Source organism: Chiloscyllium plagiosum, chromosome 13 (assembly GCF_004010195.1).
Source record: "Chiloscyllium plagiosum isolate BGI_BamShark_2017 chromosome 13, ASM401019v2, whole genome shotgun sequence".
NCBI lineage: Eukaryota > Metazoa > Chordata > Chondrichthyes > Orectolobiformes > Hemiscylliidae > Chiloscyllium > Chiloscyllium plagiosum.
This window is the reverse complement of record NC_057722.1, coordinates 17,840,932-17,865,328: the sequence shown is the minus strand read 5'-3', so window position 1 is coordinate 17,865,328 and position 24,397 is coordinate 17,840,932.

Genomic DNA, 24,397 nt, shown 5'->3' with positions numbered 1-24,397 from the left:
TTGATCTTGCTTTGTCCGGTAATTTTCACAAATACAGTTGTCGTTAGAAGCTTGGTCTTCACTGCACTGGGTTATCAAGTGACAGAGAGGTGCACATCAGCACCATGGAAAAGTTCCACTCTTGGCAAGTGGAAAGTAGGTCCAGAGGAAATTAGGACAATCAGAGGGATTTGCAGCCTGAATGGCCCTCAAACACTTGCTTGTCATTACTGCAATAAAGAAATATATATTGCTTTGATGCTAATTCTAATTTACTGCACAAATTATTCTAGCTGAGAAAATTATGCTTTTTATATTTGAAGGTGTCGATGAGCATTGTACATTTGATTACATAGCAATTTCTACTAATGCTTTACTCACACTAGATTATAACTACATGAAACCTATTGCACGTGCTTATAATGTCATTTCCCATATTCCAACTACTGCTAAACTGACTGCTCAACAGATGTGTAAACTGCTATCCTTCATTGTAAATAAGTCTTTAATCTTTTATTCAATAGTTACCACATTTTGTTTATAATGGAATATATTGTACGTATTCATGAATCATGAACCTCCGTGTATAACATGCGTGTACATGAAGACATATTGAATTATTGGTAGGTGGATGGCGTGTTATGAGTCTGTAACAGACAAAAAGGGTAAGGACATTTCAAATCATGATTTGTACTTCAGAAAAAATAATTGGATGGGGTTGGCACAACACAAGTGATGAAGAAGAAAGAATCAAAATTCACGTTAAAATTCTTATCATGCAACTGTCTTATCTGCTAAAAACATGACGAATGTGAAGCACTTGAGAGAGATTACCTTGATTGGACATTTGCAAGCAATTCTAGGCAGTGACGCAAACCCCACAATTTTTGGCAAATGTGAATGCCTGTGGTAAGGTTACACTTTATTAACAAAACAAGATACAGCTTGTAAAACAGACTCCTTGCAACCTTGGCACACAAATAAAAAGCTAATTTCTTTCCCCTCATGCTGATAGTGGCGCAGACACGGGTCGAGACTTTGATGTTCTAACATGCAGGATTTGGCTGGCAAGGCTGATGACAGCCAGAACACATAGGAATTGAAACTGTAATCAATGAAATCAGATTCTAATTATCTAAACTCATGAAGTATAAGATGAGATCAGCAAATGAGTAATGCACATAAAGACGGCTCTGGACAGGTTAACTTTCCAACGTCAAGTTTTGTCTGTTGTTTTCACCTCAGCCTGACATTGTAACCAAATTTCAGTTTTGGCCTTTTAACAAACGGGTAAGTTTTCTTACACCATAAAGTAGACATGTTTTTAAGAGGCTGAGGGAACTTAGAATGGCAACATTCTTTTCGAAGATGGGAATATAAAGACTTGAATAAGCCAAAAGAAAACTATGCCATGATTTCTTTACTTTACCCATCGGAAAACAGTGGCCTACCCTCAGAATGATTTACCATAGTTTTATACATATCTGTGACTGTGGGGGTGGGGGCTCTGACAGACATAATACTGGATTTACACCCACCCTCAGTACACCCTGGGAGAAATTTAACCCAGATCATCGTGGTAAGAAACAGAGGCAAGCCCAGTACCTTTCAGTAAAGGCCGCACAACAGTGCAATGGTGGGAAAAGTTAATGGAGGGATCTCAGTCAGGATCATTTGAGGTCCACTTGATACCAATTATCATGGAGCCCACTGGAGTTTAATGACAGCTCTGAGGTTTGCATTGCTTTCCCATGCCTCCTGAATGCTGCTCAGGATTTGTCCAAGGCTTGCAAAGATCGGCTGCCATTTGCACGGGTACTTTAATTCCAATCGAATGACTTGGCATCAGAAAACATGGTGCTGAAAGCCATGATTTCATTGAATGGTGGCACAGATTCGATCGGCTGAATGGCCTGCCTCCTCTCCTATATCTTATGGTCTTAAGGAAAGCCACTATCCTGTCCTGGCTTCCGGGTCACTCCCAACTAGGACTGCCTCAAAACATCTATCCTGTTCCTCTTACTGCAGGCCAGGGATAATTCCTGGGCAGCTCCCCATTATTGCCTTCAGGGCAAGTAGAGATGGGCAGCAAATGTGGGCTTTCCTGTCACTCTCATGTGACTTGAAAGAGTAAAAGAAAATTGCACTCCCTCCACAATAACACCCCCATAACACCACAGGAGCCAACTTCTGGTCACTGTAGGAGGTGCAGAAATACACTAGTTCATATTCTGCCTCAAGTAGTGGACCTTCCCATCTGCGTAAAATCCAACTGGTACAGTCTCCATGCCAGAAGAAAAACTGATGATCAGTAATGTTTGCAAAAGAGAACTAACCTTAGTGGGGACTATCCCATTGTATAATGTCATTATAAATAATAAGCACTGACCAAAGTCAGAAACTGGAATCACAACAAATGCACAACAATTGAAACTTTTAAATTATTACCATTTCCAATTTTAATTGTAGTCCTGTAGTAAATCTGGACAAACCAGAAATCTGTCAGGTATGTACATACTAATCAATAATCCAATGATTCATGTGCTAATGTGGCACAGATGAATGCACAAATAAATGTTAATCTGATGCTCATTGTGAGTGACTAATTGAGTAACAAATTCAATATTAGACACTAACTTGCTAATCATTTACTAAATATCAAATGCGGATTGATCATGAATAATTTTAGTGTTGTATGTGGTATATACCAATATTAGTATCTCAGTCATTTGAATTGAAAATCAAATCTGACTTCGAACATAGAGTCTCTTTGTTGCTTTACATCACTATGGCAATAAATTTTGCATCATCAGAAGCTGCAGATCTGTTTTTATTTGCTGACAACTGCTAGAAATCCAATAGAAACAAACTAATCTAATATATTTAAAGAAGGCAAATGGTTACGATTTTATATTTATAATGATCTGTCAACATTAGATTGTGTATCACTTGCAATATCTGATGGCAGAAACGGTTCTTGACATACTGACAGTGTTTTCAAAGATAAAGGGAATGGGTCTGACTCAATTGCTCTGCAGAGAGTCAGCATAGACTCAATAGGCCAAATTGTCTTCCTCTGTGCTGTAATAATGGCTATAATGACTGTAATTATATTGAGCGCTGTTAATGCTTCATTACATCTCAGTATTTGTGTTGTTGCAATAACACTTCCTCAGCACTGAGAAATGTTCTACCCTTCTTATTCCAAACCTGTAAATGATGTGGTTTTATCAGTTGAAAATGCAAGCTTCTACAATTTTCTTTTATTGATCTGGAGTGCATTTCTTGAAATGGGTGGTGGAAGCAAATTCAACAATTTCATTAAAAGGGAACTGAATAAAAAGCTGGAAATGAAAATTTTGCAGGACTTTAGCAAACAACAGTGGAGTTGGATCTAACAAGGTAGCTAATGTGACAAGTACAAGATCAAAAGTTTTGACTTCAAGTCTCTTCTTAATGATGGATGAGACAGCTCTTTCAAAGAGCCAGAACAGGTATGCTGGACCAAATGGCCTCTTGTGCCGTATGAGTTCATTTTCTATTTATTTTAAATAATGTTTAACACACACATCCCCAGTCTGTACCCACATACAGAATATGTTTGCAAATGTACCATGGAGAGACCTTTCAGAAGTGAAGTTAGGATAAACTTCAACAAACCAAGGTTAGAGGTTCAAAAGTCTCTTTTGTAAACCATGCTTGGTACTATATCAATTGCAAGTTTTAAACACAAGATTAATTGCAAATTTTAAATGCAAGATCATTAAAATTTTCATTATCCAATGTTATTAAAGGGACAAAGAGGTTCATGTGGAGCTAGGTCTCAGAACAGCGACGATTTCATTCAATGATGGTATAGGTTCAAACAGCTAAATGGTATATTCCTGTTCCTAAGTTATATATCTAGAACGAGGCATTGTATTTCTCATTAACCACTATTCATGGTGGTTCAGCTCTAAAACATGAGCATGGCTTGAAATTATGTTTGCACTGTCTGAATGGAATATCAACTATTCACTGAAGTCTGCTACAGGCCATGCATTGCATTAACCTGTTTTTAGTGAAGGACTTCTATTGTTAAATTCTACATGGTAATTAGTATACCTTACATTTGGGACTTTGTTGAATACATACCTTGTCATACATATAATAAGCTTTCTAAATTTAAGACCAAAATCAATTTGTACAAAAATTGGATCTTGTTGCATTAAAGATGCACTGTTTAATTGAGTGAAACAGCTTATGAGTTGTCAAAGTAAGATGAATTATAACAGTAACATATATGTTTAAGATCAAACATTAAACACTTAAAGCTTTGAGTTGCCAGATGGACTGAGCATTGATGTGACACATACAAGATCGATAAATGGAGAACTGGAAGAATAAGACACGCAAGCTGCTATTGCATATCTGGTAGTGTTGAGACAGATCTGGGAATAACAGCTGCTCACTTTCATTCTATGGCCATTGTTCAAAGTACCCGGAAAGCCAGGAAATTGAAACTTATTGAAACAACATAGGAATTTTGCAAACATTGATAACAATTTGGAGTAAAATTTATATTGCTTAGTTACTCCAAAAAAGTAATGTTTAAATATTGTCTTCTCGAGTATGAATAAATGTTTCAATAAAGTGTTTAAAGCGAATATGATAATTGCAGCTGATTGTTAATTGTGATTTCAAGCTGCTTGTATATTTCTGGCTCCAGGTATGTGCCTCAGCCACAGAGTCATACAGCACAGAAACAGACCCTTCGATCCAACTAGTCTGTGAATGAACATAATCCCAAACTAAACTGGTCCCACCTGCCTGCTCCTGGCCCATATCTCTCCAAACATTCCCTGAATACTTAACCAAATATCTTTTTTAAAATGTGGTAACTGTGCCCACATCCACCACTTCCTCATGTAGTACATTCCACTTGCGAACCACCCTGTGTAAAACATTTGCCCCTCATGTCTTTTCTTAAATCGCTCTCCTCAAAACTGTGCCCCCTCAGACTTGAAATCCCCCATCCGAGGTAAAAAATACCTACCAGAGACCTCAGAATTTCTGTCTTGGCAGGTAGCATTGATTCAGTGCTTGCTCCCAGAAGTCATGGATTCAAGCCCACTCCAGACACTTGAATAATCTACACTACTTTTACTGAGGCTGTGCCATGTTGCATGTTCACCATTCTTCCACATAAATTATTAAGCTATGACAGTGTCTATTTTCGAAGGTGGGCACGAAATGTTTCCGTGCACTGTTGAAAGAGGAGAAAGGGATTTTTCTTGTGTCCTGCTAATAAGTATCCCTTAACCAACATCAGTATAATGAAAAACAAAACCTAAAACCAGCAGATGCTGGAAATCCAAAAAGAAAACAGAAATTACTGGAGAAACTCAGCATCATCTGGCAGCATCTGCCACTGTAATGGAATAACTACTATTTGTGAAAACTTGGTTGTTGTAAACTGCATGTCAGGTTTCCTTATATTACAAAATAACATACAAAATATTATAATATGAGAGGCAATGCCTTGGTGATAATGTCAGTAAATTAGTAATCTAGAACTCCAGGCCAATGTTATGGGGACATCCTACCATGGAAGATGGCAAAATTTGAATGCAATACCTATCTGGAAGCTAGCCTAACAGTGACACGACCAGCTATCCTTAGTAGCCACACACGCAGACGACAAGCAACATGAATTCGACTGGGACAACACTACCATTATAGGGCAAGCCAAACAAAGAACAGCCAGGGAATTCCTAGAAGCATGGCACTCATCCACAAACTCCATCAACAAACACATCGACCTGGACCCAATATACCGGCCACTACAGCGGACAGCTGAAACTGACAACCGGAAGCGGCAGGGACAGGCCACTATAAATGCCGGATGAAACACCACAGAAGTGCTTCACAGGAGGCTCCCAAGCACTGAGGATGTCACCTAGACAGGGGACGAAACGTTTGCAACAAAAATTTCCAGCTCGGCGAACAGAACTACAACAGTGACCATTTATCTACTGCTGATTACCCCTTCCAGTTTATTGATGTCCTTTAGGAAATCTGCCATCCTTAGCTGGTCTGGCCTACATGTGACTCCAGTCACATAGAAATATGGTTGATGCTTAAATGCCCTCTGAGTAATTAAATAAGGGCAATAGATGGTAGCTTTGCCTGTGGCACTCATATCCAGTTCAAAAAAATCCAATGACTTATAAAGTGACATTTAAGTATGAGGTCTTGCATTTTGGAAAGTTAAATCAAGGTAGGACTTTCATGGTGAATGGAAGGGCCTTAAGGAGTGTAGTGGAAGAGGGATCTTGGAGTTCAGGTGCATGGTTCACTGAAAGTGGAGTTACAGGTAGACAGGGCAGCAAAGGCGGCTTTTGGCAGACTGGCCTTCATCAGTTAGGGCAGTGAATATTGAAGTTGGGCTGTTATACTACAGATGTACAGAATGTTGGTGAGGCAACACTTGGAGTTTTGGCTACTTTGTTATAGGAAGGATGTTATTAAACTGTAAAGAGTGCCGAAGAAATTTACAAGGATGTTGCCAGAACTCAACTGTCTGAGTTATAGAGAAGAGGTTGGACAAGTTAGGACATTTTTCTTTAGAGTGTAGGAGACTGAGGGAGGAACTTATAGAAGTGTATAAGATCATGAGAGGCATGGATAGGGTGAATGTACTCAGTCTTTTTCCCAGGGTTAGGGTATCACGGACTAGAGGGCATCAGTTTAACATCAGAAGGAAAAGAATAAAAGGGAATCTAAAGAGCAACTTTTTTATGCAGAGGGTGGTACACATATGAACTGAGTTGCCAGCAGAAGTTGTTGAGGTAGGTCCACTAAAAAACATTTAAAAGGCATTTTGACAAATACATGAATAGGAAAGGATTTGGGCCAAGTGCAGGGAAATGGTGTTAGCATAGGTGGATATTTTGGTCAGCATGGACTACTTTAGGCCAAAGGGCCTGTCTCTGTGCTGTAGGTCTCTATGACTAAACCTCAACACCCCACAATCCCTGGCTTTGAGTGGCACCATTTTTGAGAAATTGAAGGCCTCTCCCAAATCAGCAGACAGGTCATGCTGAGACCCAGCTGGGAGATCAACCACATTGAATCTTAGCTGGGGAGGCTGGTAATTAGGCAGTGAGAGTTGAAGCCCTTCAGTGATGATTCGCTCATGTCTTAGGGCCCTTATCTGGTGGCAAGTCAAATCAAGAAGCTCCCCAATAGACCTCACTGTGCTGACGAGAAGGGCAAAGCCCTTTATGATTCATCCTGGGAGGGAAAAACCATGCCCATGGATTAATCAGTCAGATTAAATCAAATGTAGGAGTGAGTGGCTACATCGCTCACTCTGCTTACAATAGTAGTGACAAAAATAGGAGACAAAGAGAGCTATTTGCATTGTGGTATGGGCCTTATGTTGTATACTTTTATGACTTCAGGATATTTGACAACTCTCATGACTATTTTGTCAAATTATGTAAGAAAATGTCTCTAAGTACCACATACATTAAATTTCACAGACATTAACACACATTTAAAGCTTTGAGAGAAACTGTGACGTGTATTTTCAAAATTATCCAGGACTGTAAATAAACTACCAATAAAAATTTGCTGCATACTTGAAGTGTCCAATAAAATATGTTCTCTGATATTCAAAAGGACAGGCATATCTGCTCAAAATCTCATATCAATTATGCATTTGGATGTTGACCACTGACCCACTAAGGATGTTTGTGTACGTCCTAATCACAATGAAGTTGATGTTTATCACTTTCAGGTCAGATGATAAATAAATTTGTAATGAGAAATAACTCTCTATAACAGAACTATCCTTTGGGAGTGAAATTCTGCATTAGTAGCAGGGGGCTTGCACAACTAAGAAAATCAACTCTCCATCTCAGATACAGCTCTGGACATAATGAAGTATCACATAATCCATATCACTGAACCATTCCAAAAACTACATGAGCTCCCTGATTGGCGATTGTCCGACTTAACGAACATTTGTACTTACCAACGTGATCCCATACAGGGCTGTCATTTTAAAGATCCAATACATGAACAGTTCCTGAACTTATGAACAGCTGCTTTACATTGTTCTGCATTGTGTCCCAACTTGCAAAGAAATTGACTTGCAAACAGACTGGAACCCATTCCCAGGCCAGCAACTGCCCATACCAGATTTTCCCTCCCCATAGAAATGCATACAAGTTACAACATCCATACAGACCACTTGACATAAAAGTCTTTGTCAACATTTAATCCCTCTTTTCCTCCATTCAGCCACATTTTCCACAATCTATAATTACTTGGCTGGATGCGCAGCTCTGCATTTTCTAGTTCACCTGTCATTCTCTTAAGCACATGGCTATCTGCTGTTTGAAATGAACCCAAGTATTATTCCAGTTGATAATTTCTTATTGAGTTCTCTTGAATTTGAAAACAGCATTCAAAAAATTCTTAATCTTCGACCTTATTTATGCTGCCATCAGACACAGAAATCTACCTATGAGTAATATATATTGATTTTGCTACTGATAGTTTTGAAGGGGAATTAAGCTTACCCTCATATGGTGGAAATGCTTGTGGTGGAATCTGCGTAGGGGAATAGGTGATTGAGGACAAAGCAACTTAGAGGAACAAAAAGATCAAGAGTACAGTGAATGAGAGTCATGAGAAAGTTCACTGTGAATTTATACTGACAGGTGTCTGTTTTCATTGAGATTTGATTTTCACTACTCTCTGGTTTTCATGCCAACTATCTTAAATTGATGTCCTTCAATTATTGACTAACCTGTTGATGGAAACAGGTTTTTTCTTATTTTCCTGACCAAAGCTTATGATTTTGAACATTTTTCTCTTAAATTATCCCTTAATTTCTGCTCCATATAAGGATAACATTCCAAGCTTCCCGCTCACCATTTATCCAATGTCTCATATCATTGATATCATTTTGGCGAATCTATTCCATACCCTCTCCAAGACCTTGGCATCCTTCTTAAAGTGCCTAGAGAATTAGTCTCATATCAGAGGAGCCCTACCTAGTGATTTATAAAAGGTATGACTTAACTTTCCTCCACCAATTAAATATAACTAGAAATGAAAGTAGTCTGGAAACAACATTGTCCCGATGGTCTGTTGTGTGAAGGTGGAGAATCTAATCAGGTTAGAAAAAGAAAATAGTATTGAAGATCAAAAATGAGAAGTTTTATGATTAAATAGGTTATAAAATTCAACTTTAATAAAGCATAATCGCTGATCTTTAATTCTCTTCACATGACCTGTAGCTATCAGATTTAAACTATCACTGTCATACATAGTCAGCTTACCAGACAGTCCCACATTAACTTCATGATATAATCAGTTGTGGTTTCACAGAATCAGTTTCATAAAGTTTGATTAAATAGTCTTCCAGATCACAAGATTAATATGACTGAGGGATGTAGTTTGACTCTCTTAGTTCATTTGTTCAGAGAGATCCTACTACTCTCCCTGACAATTCCAGTGTTTTCACCTCCATTGCACTGTTCAGTAACCCAATCAGAGTGCTAATCATTGTTCGTACAAAGAACAATTTCCAGTCATTGGTCCCAAACTTGTATTTTTCTTGTTTACAACTGCCCTCTCTTGCCTTAACCTTGTAGGTTAAGTTGAAATAAATTTCCAGGTTTATCGTGATCATGGTTTTATACCTAGATATATGCCAACATTTATTTTATTTAAACCTGACTGATTAGAAAACAAATTCTGTCGGCCAGCAGAAGTAGGCAAGGAAAGCTCTCAGAATGGAAGCACACATTACTTAAACATTAAAAGCAGATAAATTGATCAATAACTGGGGATAAATTGAGCCTTTAATGTCCATACCGTATACAAGATGCCATTTGCAGTCTGATTCAAACTTGACACACTTGATTATCTGAAGAGAAATCACAAAATAAAACACATGAGAAAGCTTATTTCTGTTTGATCTACTAACTCTAGCTGAAAGCAAAATAAAGAAAAAAATCAGCATGTACCTAATGGAGCTTTAACTGGCCGCCCAAAGGAGAAGTGTGCTCCTTTTGTATTACTGATGCAGTTTTAGATTAGGATGTGCCCTTTGACCATTGCTTCAATTTAGAGATGCATTCTCTGTATACATTGGACTGTTGAAATTAAAATACATGTATTTGATACATCTTACACCACTGTAGCAAACATTATTGAGAAGCTGATTCCCTTGTTGTGCCATCGAAGTGCAGACTGGCAGGTGACCTAAACTTGTCCAGAGACAAATTTAGGTCCTTGACCAAACATGGGCTAAAGATGACTTTGATCCCTTTGTTCTCCATCATAAAACCATAATGCCTCGTTAATAAATGCTAAGATTAAATTCCTTGGTTCACAAAACATTAACAAGATAGATATTGTGAATGAATAGTGTTTACTAAAAGATTATATATCCTGGTTATGTTGCCAAAATTCTATAATTAAATAGAATCCACAATATGGTTTCAGGAGTATTATTACATAACTCTACGAATGAATCACAAAGAGATTACCCATTGACTAGACAGATTCCATGTGGTGCTAGGATCAAATGAAATGCTATTAAATAAAGTCCATGTGTTTTGTAGACTTTACCAAATTGAAAAAGAACTCATTCATAATCACACATTTCCTAAATGCTGTCACCTATTATAAAATACCTTATAATGACAAATATTTTATTTCAATTTCACAATCCCTTTATTTGTAATAAAATTCAAGCATAAAGAAGGTGCAATGATTTTTATTATTTCCTCCAATACATGATATTTCCATATGGATGAGTGTTACAGAACTGAAGAAACTGAGGTCCTTAACTGAAAGGGGAGTTTTATTGAGCCACAAGTGTAAGAACCATAGTTCCTGGGATTACTTAATAAGGCAGGATGCAAACTTTGAATTTCCTGATGATAGGATGAGATGCAGAGATAAAATCAACAGTAAGCTTGCAAAGCGCTGAACATTACACTGGCCTGTGGCAGGTTTGTACCTGCAATGCATTTGCATGATAACAATTTTTATGTGTGTGAAAGGGTTTTTAATAAAATTGCATTCTCAGGATCAAGTTGGTGGCACATAGGATTCACAAGACAGGTTATAGAGGGAAGGAACTAAGTATCATTGGGAAGGTGAGGGAGGACAAGACTGAAAAAAATGATAGGAGGAAGGTGAGTGTTGAGAACAAACTTTACAATGACAAATTTTGTACTGTTGCCAGAAATTATGCAGAGTTTGAAGTGGAGATCATTGCGGGAGATGCTCAGTGTGGAACGGATGAAGTTTTGGCTGTTGACAATCAAAGCGGTTGTAAAACTCACTCTGCATAGGCTCATGGGTAAAACTTGCGAACCCACGTTCTCAAAATCATAGTCCGAAATTAGTTGCTGGACAGTGGATGGGTCTCATACACCCAGTAAAGTTGTGTTACAGAGCTACTGTTTTTGTCCAGCAGACTGTATTATAGTCCAAAAGTATTTGCAGCATTGTCAGCTGATGGTAGGTTTCACCAAAGATTAGCTTTCACTGCAGCTTAGTCATATGCATTTTGCATGAATGCCCAGAGTTCTCAAATTTTAATAATTATGTGGAAACTGTAAAAAGAGAGAAAGCAGAGTCAGCACACAGCTCAGAAAATGATATTCCTGAAGAGCCATTCCTGAAGAAGGGCTCATGCTTGAAATGTCGATTCTCCTGCTCCTTGGATGCTGCCTGACCTGCTGTGCTTTTCCAGCAACACATTTTCCACACTGACCCTCCAAAGAGTAACCCACCCAGACCTATTTCCCTATCCTGACCAGTGCACCTTACACTATAGGCAATTTAGCATGGCCAACTCACCTGACCTGCACATTTTTGGATTGTGGGAGGAAACCGGAGCACCCAGAGGAAACCCACGCAGATATGGATAGAATGTGCAAACTCCACACTGGTTATTGCCCAAGGCAGGAATTCAACCAAGGTCTCCGGAGCTGTGAGGCACAAGTGCTAAAAACTGAGCCACCGTGCCATAAGTGATGGCACAGCCAGCAATGGCCATGTCCCACGCGTGAATAAAACAATTTATAGCAAAAAAGGTAGGCTATTTGGTCCATTGTATCTCTGCCAGAGAAAAAAACAGCCATTCTACTGAATGCCACTTTCCAGCTTTTCATCCAGCCCCGCTGCTCAACTGCATCGCCAAGTACTTTTTAAATGTAACAAGGCTTTGTGTCTCTACTGCCCCTTAAGGCAGGGAATTCTACACCCCACCACTTATTGTGTATAGTTTATTTGTCTGCTACGTGGTAAGTTCTGAACTGCAGCTCAGCAATGCACACATATTATTTACAGTGAATGTTGCTAAGAAAAAACTGATTTGTAGTTTTAAAAATTTCACATTAAACGGAAAACAATTAGGAGTAACATTTTTCTGACACATAAATATGGATTACAGCTAACATAGTATCTTCCATAGAATTATAGAATCCCTACAGTATAAAAGGCAGCCATTCAGCCCATCCAAAGAGTATCTGAACCATGCCATCACTCCTACCCTACCCTTGCATTTCCCATGGCTAATCCATTTATCTGCACATCTTTGTACTGTGGGAGGAAACCAGACACAGAAGAAACCCACACAGACACAGGGAGAATGTGCAAACTCCACACAGACAGTCGCCCAAGGCTGGGATTGAACCCTAGTCCCCGGCGCCATGAGGCAGCAATGCAAACCACTGAGCCACCTTACCTCCCTTATAAAATTGGCCTAAACTTTGTGTGTATAATTAGGAGGAAATTGTTAACATTTGCTGTCATTACTCCTCTGAAACAGACAGCCACAGTTGACATCTTCACATGCAGTTAAATGAAGTGGAATTCTGGAACTTGTGTCAGTGATTCACCACCACTCTACACAGGATATTTTTGAAGTCTTTATAGATGGAAAACAATTGGAAATGATTGAGTTCACATGAACGTATACATTTTATGCCATTATTCCTGCTATAAAAAGTCCTTGAAAAATTTGTGTCTTATTGAATGAGAAATAACTGACTTTTTAATGAACTATTTAACCATAATTATTGCTGACAACCTCTCTCACCGGAGAAAATAACTCAATTTTTATGAAATGTCAAACTTTTCCATTCCATGATAAAACTTCTTAGCATTTAAAGTAATTTTTAAAAAGTGCTTTTTAAAAACAGTTACAATGTTTCTGCTTGTGTCTTAATCCCATGTGTACATTCCAATCTTTATTTCATTTTTCTATAAAATTATTTTTAAAAAGTGAATAATAAAACTTGTTTGTCACTTCCTAGTCTGCTGCCTGGGAGAATTCTTCAATGTGATTGTATTCTTCAATGTAATGATGTCAGTATTCTTGGTTGCCAGAGCACCCCACAGCTGATGCTGAGACGAAATTAATGTTGGTAAAGCAGAAATCTGTGTCACAGAGCTTTCTAATTCAGTGACCAGCTGCTTTTGAGGTCAGTGGAATACACAGTGACTTCACCACTTACTTCAAAATCCTGGTCAATATTTCAACTGCTCTCTCACTTCCTCCCTGTTATTGTTAAACAGGATCATGTTGACTCCATGCCTGTGATGGAACTACCCAACAACTGCCTGCAAGAGATACAAAACACATTTTGGAAGAGACCCTTCATCTTCCTCTCCAGGTGAGTCACCTTTGGATTTAATATCTATTGTTTAAAGCTACAAAATAAATCTCCAACATTCAGAATTCAATTTTAAATTTAGAACCACAAAGCAGTGAAACATTAATATTTATTTAATGTCTTTCATTTTTAAAAATACAACTTGAGGAGGTAATGAGCAAATACATAGAATCCCTGCAGTGTCGAAACAGGCCATTTGGCCCATCGAAAGAGCATCCTACCAAGATCCACCCTTCTATCCTATCCCTGTAACCCTGCATTTCCTGGGGTTAAGCCACCAAGCCTGCAAATCCCTGAACACTATGGGCAATACAGCATGGCCAATCCACCTAACCTGCACATCTTTGGACTGTGGGAGGAAACCAGAGCACCCGGAGGAAACCCATGCAGGTGTGGGGAGAATGGGCAAACTCCATACAGACAGCCCGAGGTTGAAATCGAACCCAGGTCCTTGGCACTGTGAGGCAGCAGTGCTAATCACTGAGCCACAACTGAGAGCCAATAGACACAATCTGTTTAAAGTTCCAGAAGGCCTTTGACAAGGTGGTGCAGAGGAGACTGCTGAATAAGATAACAACCCGCTGTGTTAGGGGCTAGAATACAAGAGCAAAGACATACTGCTGAGGCAGGATAAAGCTCTGGTCAGACCGCATTTGGAATTTTGAGAGCGGTTTTGGGCTGTGTGTCTAAGGAAGGATGTGCTGGCCTCGGAGGGGATCCATAAAAAGGTTCACAAAAATGTTCCCGGGGATGAAGGGCTTGTTGGAAACTCTGGCTCTATACATGGAATTTAGAAGCACGAGGGGGAGGTCACATTGAAACTTAGAGAATCCTGAGAGGCTTGGATAAGATGGACATGGAAAAGATGTTACCACTAGGAGGAGAGACTAGGATTTGAGGGCACAGTTTCAGAGTGAAAGGGTGACTTTTTAGAATGGAGATGAGGAGGAATTTCTTCAGCCAGAGGGTGGTGAACCCGCAGAACTCATTGCCAAGTCATTGAGTGCGTTTAAGACAGAGATAAATAGGTTCTTGATTAGGAAGAAGATCAAAAATTATAGGGAAAAGGCATGAGAATGGGGTTGAGAAACATATCAGCTAACATTGAATGGCAGTGCACTCTATGAGCTCAATGGTCTAATTCTGCTCCTACATCGTTTATTCTTATAGACTGCATTTAAATGGAGTGAATCACAGGCCTTCACAGGCAAACGCTTAGACTCAGTGTTTTGAGTTGTTCTGTTGAGACTCTGATCTGCATTTTACATCAAGCCAGCAAACATGGTGACTATTTCCTAAGGCACTTACACTGTCTACGTTGCATGTACACTTCATTATTGTCAGAGCCTGGGAAATGTATTGATTTACGAAGATTGAAAATCTAAAAATAAATCAGTTCGCGCCACGGTAAGGGGAGGGAAGCAGCAGCAACTGGCTATTATCTAAAAAAACTATGGGCCTCCACCTGATAGTCAGAATCATAGATTAGATGGCTGCATAACCACTAAATTACAGTATTATTGCTGCTGATAGCACTAATGAATGCTTTATAAAATGTTGTTTTTCGAAATCCAACTGTGAAAAGCAGTTGTCTGCAAATTTCTGCATGTTTTAATATGTGCGTTGAATGTCACAACTGTGCTGCAGATTGCAGACTAACCAAAGGTATTGCCAGGGCAGGTCAGTGTTGAAGTCTTTCGAGATGCGATGTAAAAATGAAGGTCCCATCTCCCTTCTCAGGTAAATGCGAATGATTCCAAGGCGCTATTTTGAAGAACAGGGGTTCTTCCTGGCGTCCTGACCAGTATTTGCCCCATAGCAATGAGTGAAACAAATTATCTGGCTATTCGTACATTGTGGTTTGTAGAACCTTGCTGTGTTCTTAAACTGACTGACATTAAAACAGTGACTACTTTTCAAAGCTATTTAATTGGCTGTAAACTGCTTTGGAATGCTAGAGTTTATAGGATGCACTAAGCTCTGGTTCTTCTGTCTGAATTCTTGTTTCTCTTTTGAGAATTAGATTGAAATGATCGGACGTAGCTTGGACTTTTCATATTTGTTGGAAGTTCAATACCTTTTCCAATTATAATCCATTATGTTTTTGCTAGTCATGTATTTCTTCAATTCTCAACAGGCAACAAGAGGTTAATATCAAGGTGAAAGTCAGTTAAATTTTAACAGGTAATTATTATGGAATACCAAAGAGAATTTTTTTTTAAAAATCGAAATTCCATTGATTTTGGGACATCTTTTGGAGGCACAATAAGAAGAAAAGTAGTACCATTTCAGTATAGGTGAAATAGGAGGACTGTACGTCATTGGGAATGTCTAAAAATGAAGCAAATGCACTATAGCATGTAAAGTCTGTTTAAGGTGCTGTGGGCTAGCCTTAAAACCAGACTTTTAATTGATGACTAATTCTTGGTCTGAAGCTGATGGCCTACTCAAAGGCTCTGCTCTGCTGATGCATTTTGGCATTCAACTTCAATTTATCTCGTGGAAGAAAAATAAACACAGCAATCCATATTTATATGACAGACCCACACATGGCTGGGTATTGACTGAGAAGTAAGTCTATGTCGAACTGCTAATATGGCAGAATCCAACTGTAAGCAACTGGCTGACATGAATAAAAATAGTTGCTCGTAAAAAGGCTTGCTCGTCAAAGCTTCTATTCATTTATGCTTCTGAGTCTGAGAATTCTGGATTTTCATAATTTGTCACTTGTAGAATTTTCACACATGGATGGTATTCACAAAGCAGCGTTTGTCGTACGCACAACATTGCTGTAGAATGGAAAATTCCATTATAATTTGGTGGCAACCCAGAATAGATCAGCATATATAAGGTATTTGCAACGCTCTGCCAACATGTGTACTGGAAGGCTCCAGTAAACACTAGTAAAGATGATGCCCAATACATAGTTACAGAGAGTATCAAGTTTCCCTAGCCCAGGCCCAAGTTTTACTGATGATACATGATTACTACGTCCTATTAAGAAAGTGTAACATCACGTAGTTTGAATCCTGGATCTAGTGGATAAATTAGAAAGCACGCACATAATGCTGACTCCCTGTGATTGTTTAGAGGGGCGATTCCTTTAAACTCCTATTCTCCCTGAAGTTGCAGAATCCGCGGATGGCAGGACTGATGAATGTTCTTACATGTCTAGACAAGGTAGATGCACAAATGATGTTCCTGATGGTGGATGTGTCCTGAATCAGGGGTCACAGTCTGAGGATTCAGGATAGTCCATTTAGGATGGAGATGAGGAGGTATTTCTTCACCCAAAGAGTGGTGAGCCTGTGGAATTCGTTACCACAGGAAGTGGTTGATACCAAACATTGAATGTATTCAAGAGGCGGCTAGATATAGCACTTGGGGTGAATGGGATCAAAAGTTACGGGGAGAAAGCAGGATTAGGCTATTGAGTTGGGCGATCAGCCATGATTGTGATGAATGGTGGAGCAGGTTTGAAGGGCCAAATGGTCTTCTCCTGCTCCTATCTTCTATGCTTCTATGTTTAATACCTTTGTCTGAGAAAAGCCTGCTGATTAATTCCAACATAGTGATCAGATTCTATTGCATATTTCATTCAGAGAAAGCAGATCAGTGTGGTATTCCCCAATGATATGTGAATTTAAAAGAGCAGATCAAGTTATTGGGCTCTGTGATAACTGGCTGAAAAACAAAAGTTCTCGGATCACAAGCCTTCAGTAAACATCCTTCAGTATTTCAGGTCATGAAATTCTACTTTTTTAAAAAAAATGCTCCTAATGCTAATGATATATTCGCTCCTGCAGTATTCATTTATATCAAAAGAACACCCAGTCTCTTGCTATTGTTTCGCTTCCCAGGTGACATGTTAATGACGTAGCCAGATATACAGGTTGTTCTGTTATAATGTGTGTTTTGGTGAATTGGGGATGCCGTTTCTACAGCACAAACTTTTAAACTGGTGTTGGCTGTATCCTGACTACGTCGCCAACATTTTAAGTGCTGTTTCTAAAGTGTGCTTTTTCTCTAACGTGGGGTCACACAAGAATGCTATCATTGTGTTATAGAAGAACTGACTGTATTATTACCTTTCTTTCATAAATTGTTTTGTAACCTCATTGGTTTCTGCGATGTCTCATTTCAGTTGGAAATTGGGGATTTCCTGACATTTCTGTTTGTGGTCGCTGCATGATATTTTGTCTGGTCATAATTTATTTTAATGCCAATGATTTCTTAAATGAGACTGTACACGAGACTGAAATTGATTTTTGATAGTTATATTAAGTCGATGCCAATGAATTGGCAGCTTATTTTACATACTGCTTAAATTTCTTTTCCATTGACTTCAATGAAGAAAAGGTTGGACATAAGGGCTGCTCACTTGCTAATATCTATTAATGTAGTTCTGCCAACTTCACAGACATACCAACATACTTTTCCTAGTTTCAGAATAAGAATCACTGCACCCAAAATGTTAACTCTGCTTTCTCTCCACAGATGCTGCTGAGTTTTTCCAACTAGTTCTGTTTTTATTTATAATCACGCTGTTGGTGTTACTGAGTGGTACTATTTCCAACTGAATCTAGAGTTTGTGGTCTCAAGTCCAACTCCAAGGATTTTGTCTATTATTGGGACTGACAGTTCAGTGCATGATAGAGAAAAACAGAAGATTTGTGGCATCGTGCACAACATCCCTGCCTCTGACCAAAAAGCTCCAGATTCAACTTTCAATCCAGGACTTAATGACCAAGAAAGGTGAATTTATACTGCAGCCACATAGGGTGAGTAGCAACTTAGAAATCCTTTTTAACACCTGCCAGCGGCAAGTGGTAATAGTGGGAGGGATTCTTGGTCAACCACATGATGGAAAAAAAAGGAGTCTCTGTCATGATTATCCCCAGATCCAGACTGTAACTGGGACTCCTGGGCAGGGTGATTGTCTCAGTACATGGATGACCAGTGTGGAGCAGATTACTACCATCAATAAAATGTTTGATCACCATTCTGACCGGAGTGTGAAATAACTCCACAGAGGCCAGTATCCCATCACCAAGTCTCCCAATATTTACATGTGGAGAGTCCTTGAACAGATCTAGCTCCCTCAGTGAGCAGAACCTTGGACACTCGTTTATATCTGTCAGCTAGGGCTCCCAGCTTGGACCAGGTTAACAGACTCCATCAGGGAACTCGTATCCCATGAGCTCCACCTGGCTAACCTTGTTACAATCACCACAGAGTCGACTTGGGAAATGGATCTCTGTCCTAGATATTGCAACAGTGAGTTAGAATTACCTTCACTCAGAGGACTTAACGTAGAAGAGAAGAGTGATCCATTGCCAGAGCTGCTAAGTGAGAAAATGGACATTTTATGTAGAAATGGCTGATCTACCACCTTTCCCAGTTTGATACTGACACAAACTCCACTGCACCGGTTAGGTTAGGTGAATCCCACTATGTATCAAGTGTAATGCAAAAGCAAATGCGTGCAACAGCAAAAGATCCCACGGCACGATTTGGAACATTATTTATTGATAATAAGGCAGTAAATCAGAAACAATTCTCTGCTCATCTGTGATATTCTGACAATGATAAATTGCTTTGCATAGAAGCAACTTCTTTCTTCCAAACAAAAATTGCTCCTCCATAATCTGTTTGTCCCTGCAGGATAACATTTTTTGTGCACTTGATTCCATTTCCTCAAATGCTTGCCTCTAGATTCTTACAATTGCTTATTTGAACATCAGTCAGCATTTTACTATGTGCTTGGCATACTTGTTGAAGAGCAATATATTTTAAAACGTTTAGTAAATTAACATTTGCTATCAACACTTTGATATTCAAGAATTTATTGATACTAGAAATTATTAGCGTGTGGATTTGATTTACAACAATATTGAGAGGAATTATGAATTGATGGAAAATTTAAAGGCTGGTGTACTTTTACACACCACATCATGTGGAGCATTAAGCATCTGGGGTCAATAAATTACTACTAGCTTTCTGTTCTCCTTTCTGTAGGTTTTCATTGGAGACTGAAGTAGAACAACATGCTGATGGTGAGATATGAATGTGTCTAGCATGTGTGGATGATATCATACCTCAAGAGCAATGAGCTCACGAGAGATACTTAATATTGGACAAAGCAAGTTCTAAGCTCTGACCATATGGGATGTTGTTTTTAACATTAAATGCACCACATCAATTCACATATACAAAACAGTTTAAAAAAATGCTGTTCCGCTCTCATTATTAATCATATTTCTTACTGTTAAGAAAGTCTCAAGTTTGGGACCTGTACGTTTTCACTGTCAGCTGTGCCTTGATTTCCGAATAACACACAGGGAGTATTCAATTTACAAACATGCGACTTATGAATACTCATACTTACGAATGCAATCCCATACTTGGTTTTAATGTTCATATGAGTAACTCCCAGACTTATGAACAGCTATTTTCCATCATTGTGTTTCGACTTGTGTACAATTCGACTTGCAAACGGACTCCAGAACAGACCCCATTTGCGACCGAGGGACTGCCTGAATGTGCAAAGTCATGAGTTTCTGCCACAGGTTTCCATGGGACTGAATAGACAAATTCTCAAGCCGCAGCTCTCACGGGGCAAAATGTTCTATGAGGTAGTGGGATCTGGAATGCGGGATTTGTTTTGTGTACACTAATAGAGTGGAACTTGAATTTATCATAAATTGATACTTTCCACTTTCTACCATCACACACCCTTCAACTCTCTCCAGCAGAAAGATTAGGCAGATCAATTACTCAGAGACCATCATTTCACAGTTGGGTGTCAGGACTCCTTTTTAAAATAATTGAGACACTTGAATAGGGTCTCAAAATCCAAGGAAGATATTTGATTTCCTCTCTCACAAATCCTTGTGGGAAATAAAAGAAATGTCATTCAATCAACAATCTTGTTTCTTTCCCTCTTTTATTCCTCGCCAACCATCTTTCCCACTCTGCCATAATCTTTCTATCCTGTCACATTTTGTCAGTGGTGCTCAAATCAGAATTCTTTAAAAACTTTCCTCAAATTTTTGCTTGGCTGAAAATAAATGTCTTTCTTCCAAATACTTTCTTCATTTGTTGGGTTAAATTTTCCAATATTTTGGTAAAGTGTCAATATGAGGAAGCTTCACGAATGAATACTCTCCCCAAGTCCTGGCAACTTAGCTCATTCAATTCTCTGCTGTTCACCTACTTAGTTGGCTAGGACTGTTTTCCCTGGAGCGTCGGAGGTTGAGGGGTGACCTCATAGAGGTTTATAAAATCATGATGGGCATGGATAGGATAAATAGACAAGGTCTTTTCCCTGGGGTGGGGGAGTCCAGAACTAGAGGGCATAGGTTTAGGATGAGAGGGGAAAGATATAAAAAAAGAGACCTAAGGGGCAATGTTTTCACGCAATGGGTGATGTGTATGGAATGAGCTGCCAGGGGAAGTGGTGGAGGCTAGTATAATTGCAACATTTAAAAGGCATTTGGATGTGTATATGAATAGTAAGGGTTTGGAGTGATATGGGCCAGGTGCTGGCAAGTGGGACTAGATTGGGTTGGGATATCTGGACAAGTTGGACGAAGGGTCTGTTTCTGTGCTTCCATCCCAATGGCTCTCTGTCCTTTATTAGAATTGCTGGATGAGGCCACTGTAGCAACCAGGATCAGCACAGAATCTGCAGTCTGGAGCATTGCCTCAAAAAGGTTAAATGACGTTGTAAACTCCACTAGGCTGGTGTCACCTTCTTCTTTATGATAACTCAGACTCTAACTCTGCGAAACACACCCACCCTTTATAAAGACTCAGTCGACCTCTCTCACCATTCAATGCAACACCTTCCCTCAATGGCTCGCTATCATTCCACCTCCCAGATCACTAACCCCTCATGCCCTCACTGCTTCCTACCCACCCCCTTGGGGCACCTCATCACCTTTCCTGACTGACCATGGTCCCTTTTGACTGGACTAAAGTTTACTCTTTATAGACTTTCAGACTGGACCATTTTGTTGAAGCTTATGCACTGTGGTTGCTGCAGGACAGCTCATATACTCTATCAGTGAGACATTATGTCACTCAATGTCATACACCAACATGTTAATCCTTTTCACTGTATAGTGCTGGCAATCATGACAAGCCAGTGTCTGCACAAAAAGGCAAGGTGGAGACATGAGCAATCAAGTAAGCATGAAGTGAATGCGTGCTAAGAGCCCTGAGATGCATCCTTTTCTGATGCCCGAGATGTTTCCTGTCCGTGCTCAAAACGTTATCGGGCAGCAGCTTTGAATTGTAAGGTATCGGTGAGCTCCCAAGTTCTGTTGTGGAGTGCTGAAGTGTGTGGTTAATCAGAGATATGCCACGATGATAGAGTGGCCCTCAGATGTTGGACAATTCTTGCCAAGACAGATATCCAAAGAAGATGCCAGTGAGCTGCATCTGCCAGGTTGGATTTTCAAGTTCTAATTTCTCACTAGTACCTGGGAGAATAGGAACCTGCATATTAATGAGGTGAGTTTCGGTAATAATGAGACATTGTTGTGGTTCTGTTCGCCGAGCTGGAAATTTTTGTTGCAAACGTTTCGTCCCCTGTCTAGGTGACATCCTCAGTGCTTGGGAGCCTCCTGTGAAGCTCTTCTGTGGTGTTTCCTCCGGCATTTATAGTGGCCTGTCCCTGCCGCTTCCGGTTGTCAGTTTCAGCTGTCCGCTGTAGTGGCCGGTATATTGGGTCCAGGTCGATGTGTTTGTTGATGGAGTTTGTGGATGAGCTTCTAGGAATTCCCAATACACACAAACGAAGTTGCATCAAGACACTATTCAAAAGGGCCACAACACACTGCAGCACACCAGAACTGCAAAAAGAGGAAGAGTAACACCGATACAAGGTATTCGCCAAAAACGGATATCCTCGCAATTTCATCAACAGATGCCTAAGGGAGAGACAACAGAACGAGGACATGCCGCAACCCAAAGGACTAGCCACACTACCATACATCAAGAACATCTCTGAAATGACAGCCAGACTACTGCGACCACTAGGACTTATAACAGCACACAAACCAACAGCCACACTCAGACAACAACTCACCAGAACGAAGGACCCGATACCCAGCATAAGCAAAACTAATGTAGTGTACGAATTTGGCTGGGACAACACTACCATTATAGGGCAAGCGAAACAAAGAACAGCCAGGGAATTCTTAGAAGCATGGCACTCATCCACAAATTCCATCAACAAACACATCGACCTGGACCCAATATACTGGCCACTACAGCGGACAGCTGAAACTGACAACCGGAAGCAGCAGGGACAGGCCACTATAAATGCCGGAGGAAACACCACAGAAGCGCTTCACAGGAGGCTCCCAAGCACTGAGGATGTCACCTAGACAGGGGACGAAACGTTTGCAACAAAAACTTCCAGCTCGGCGAACAGAACCACAGCAGCATCTTTGGTGCTTGGTGTCGGAATCTAAAACAGTAAACCCAATCTATGTAGCATTCTCTGTTGGCCATTACATTGGCATAATTTTCATGGTAATTCCATCATTAATAATGAAAAACCACATGAAAAACCTTCTTGATTATGTCAGTTGTCCGTAATATAATAAACACCTGACACACTATACCTTGTGAATGGTTCAAAACATTGTTCCTCAATCTATGCAGGTCAGAAAGTTATTAAGCTACTTATATATTTTACTTTCTTTTGATCTTAATAGTTCTGGTGTGAACAGATGGGAAGAATAATGTTGCTTTTCCCAGGTGTCCAGACAAAAACACACCTGCATGTGATCTTTGCACTTCAAAGCAATCTTGTGATTCATTCAAAACAGAAAGAAATTAATCATGATACATAGCATAAAGGGAAACAAGTCTGTTTTTACCAGCTACAATGATTCACCTTAGGTGCTTAGAAAGCTTTGCACCAGAACTGATGATCACACTTGTAAAGATTATATTAAGCAGCTCTTTCTGCTCTGTGATCAATGTGTAACTACATCCACGTAGCCTTTAAACCAGCAGTCCTCTACTTACTGGATATAGAGCAGACGATTAGGAATAAGCAATTATTTATTTCTAATAATAAAAACTAAAGTTGCTGGAAAAGCTCAGCAGTTCTGGCAGCATCTGTGGAGAGAAATCAGAGTTAATGTTTTGGGTCGAGTGACCCTTCCTCAGAAATGTTGTTTTTTATTTATTTCTGTAATTGCATTACTATATGCAGACTGTTCACATTTAACAGTTTTTTACGTACTGCTCAATTCTCCAGTCACATGAATTGATGAGCAGTCTACTTGAAAAACACGAGGTAAGTTCTACCGCCTTCCCAAGATCCACAAGCCTGACCACCCTGGCCGACCCATTGTCTCAGCATGCTCCTGCCCCACTGAACTCATCTCTACCTACCTCGACACTGTCCTATCCCCCCTAGTCCAGGAACTCCCCACATACGTTCGAGACACCACCTACGCCCTCCACCTCCTCCAAGACTTCCGTTTCCCATGACAAGGGCCTCCGTTTTTTTCCTCTCCAGACGTTCCCAACAATACCCCTCCACCGACACTCTCATTCGTTTGGCCGAACTGGTCCTCACCCTTAACAATTTCTCCTTTGAATCCTCCCACTTCCTCCAGACCAAAGGGGTAGCCATGGGCAAACGTATGGGCCCCAGCTATGCCTGTATCTTTGTTGGCTATGTAGAGCAGTTGATCTTC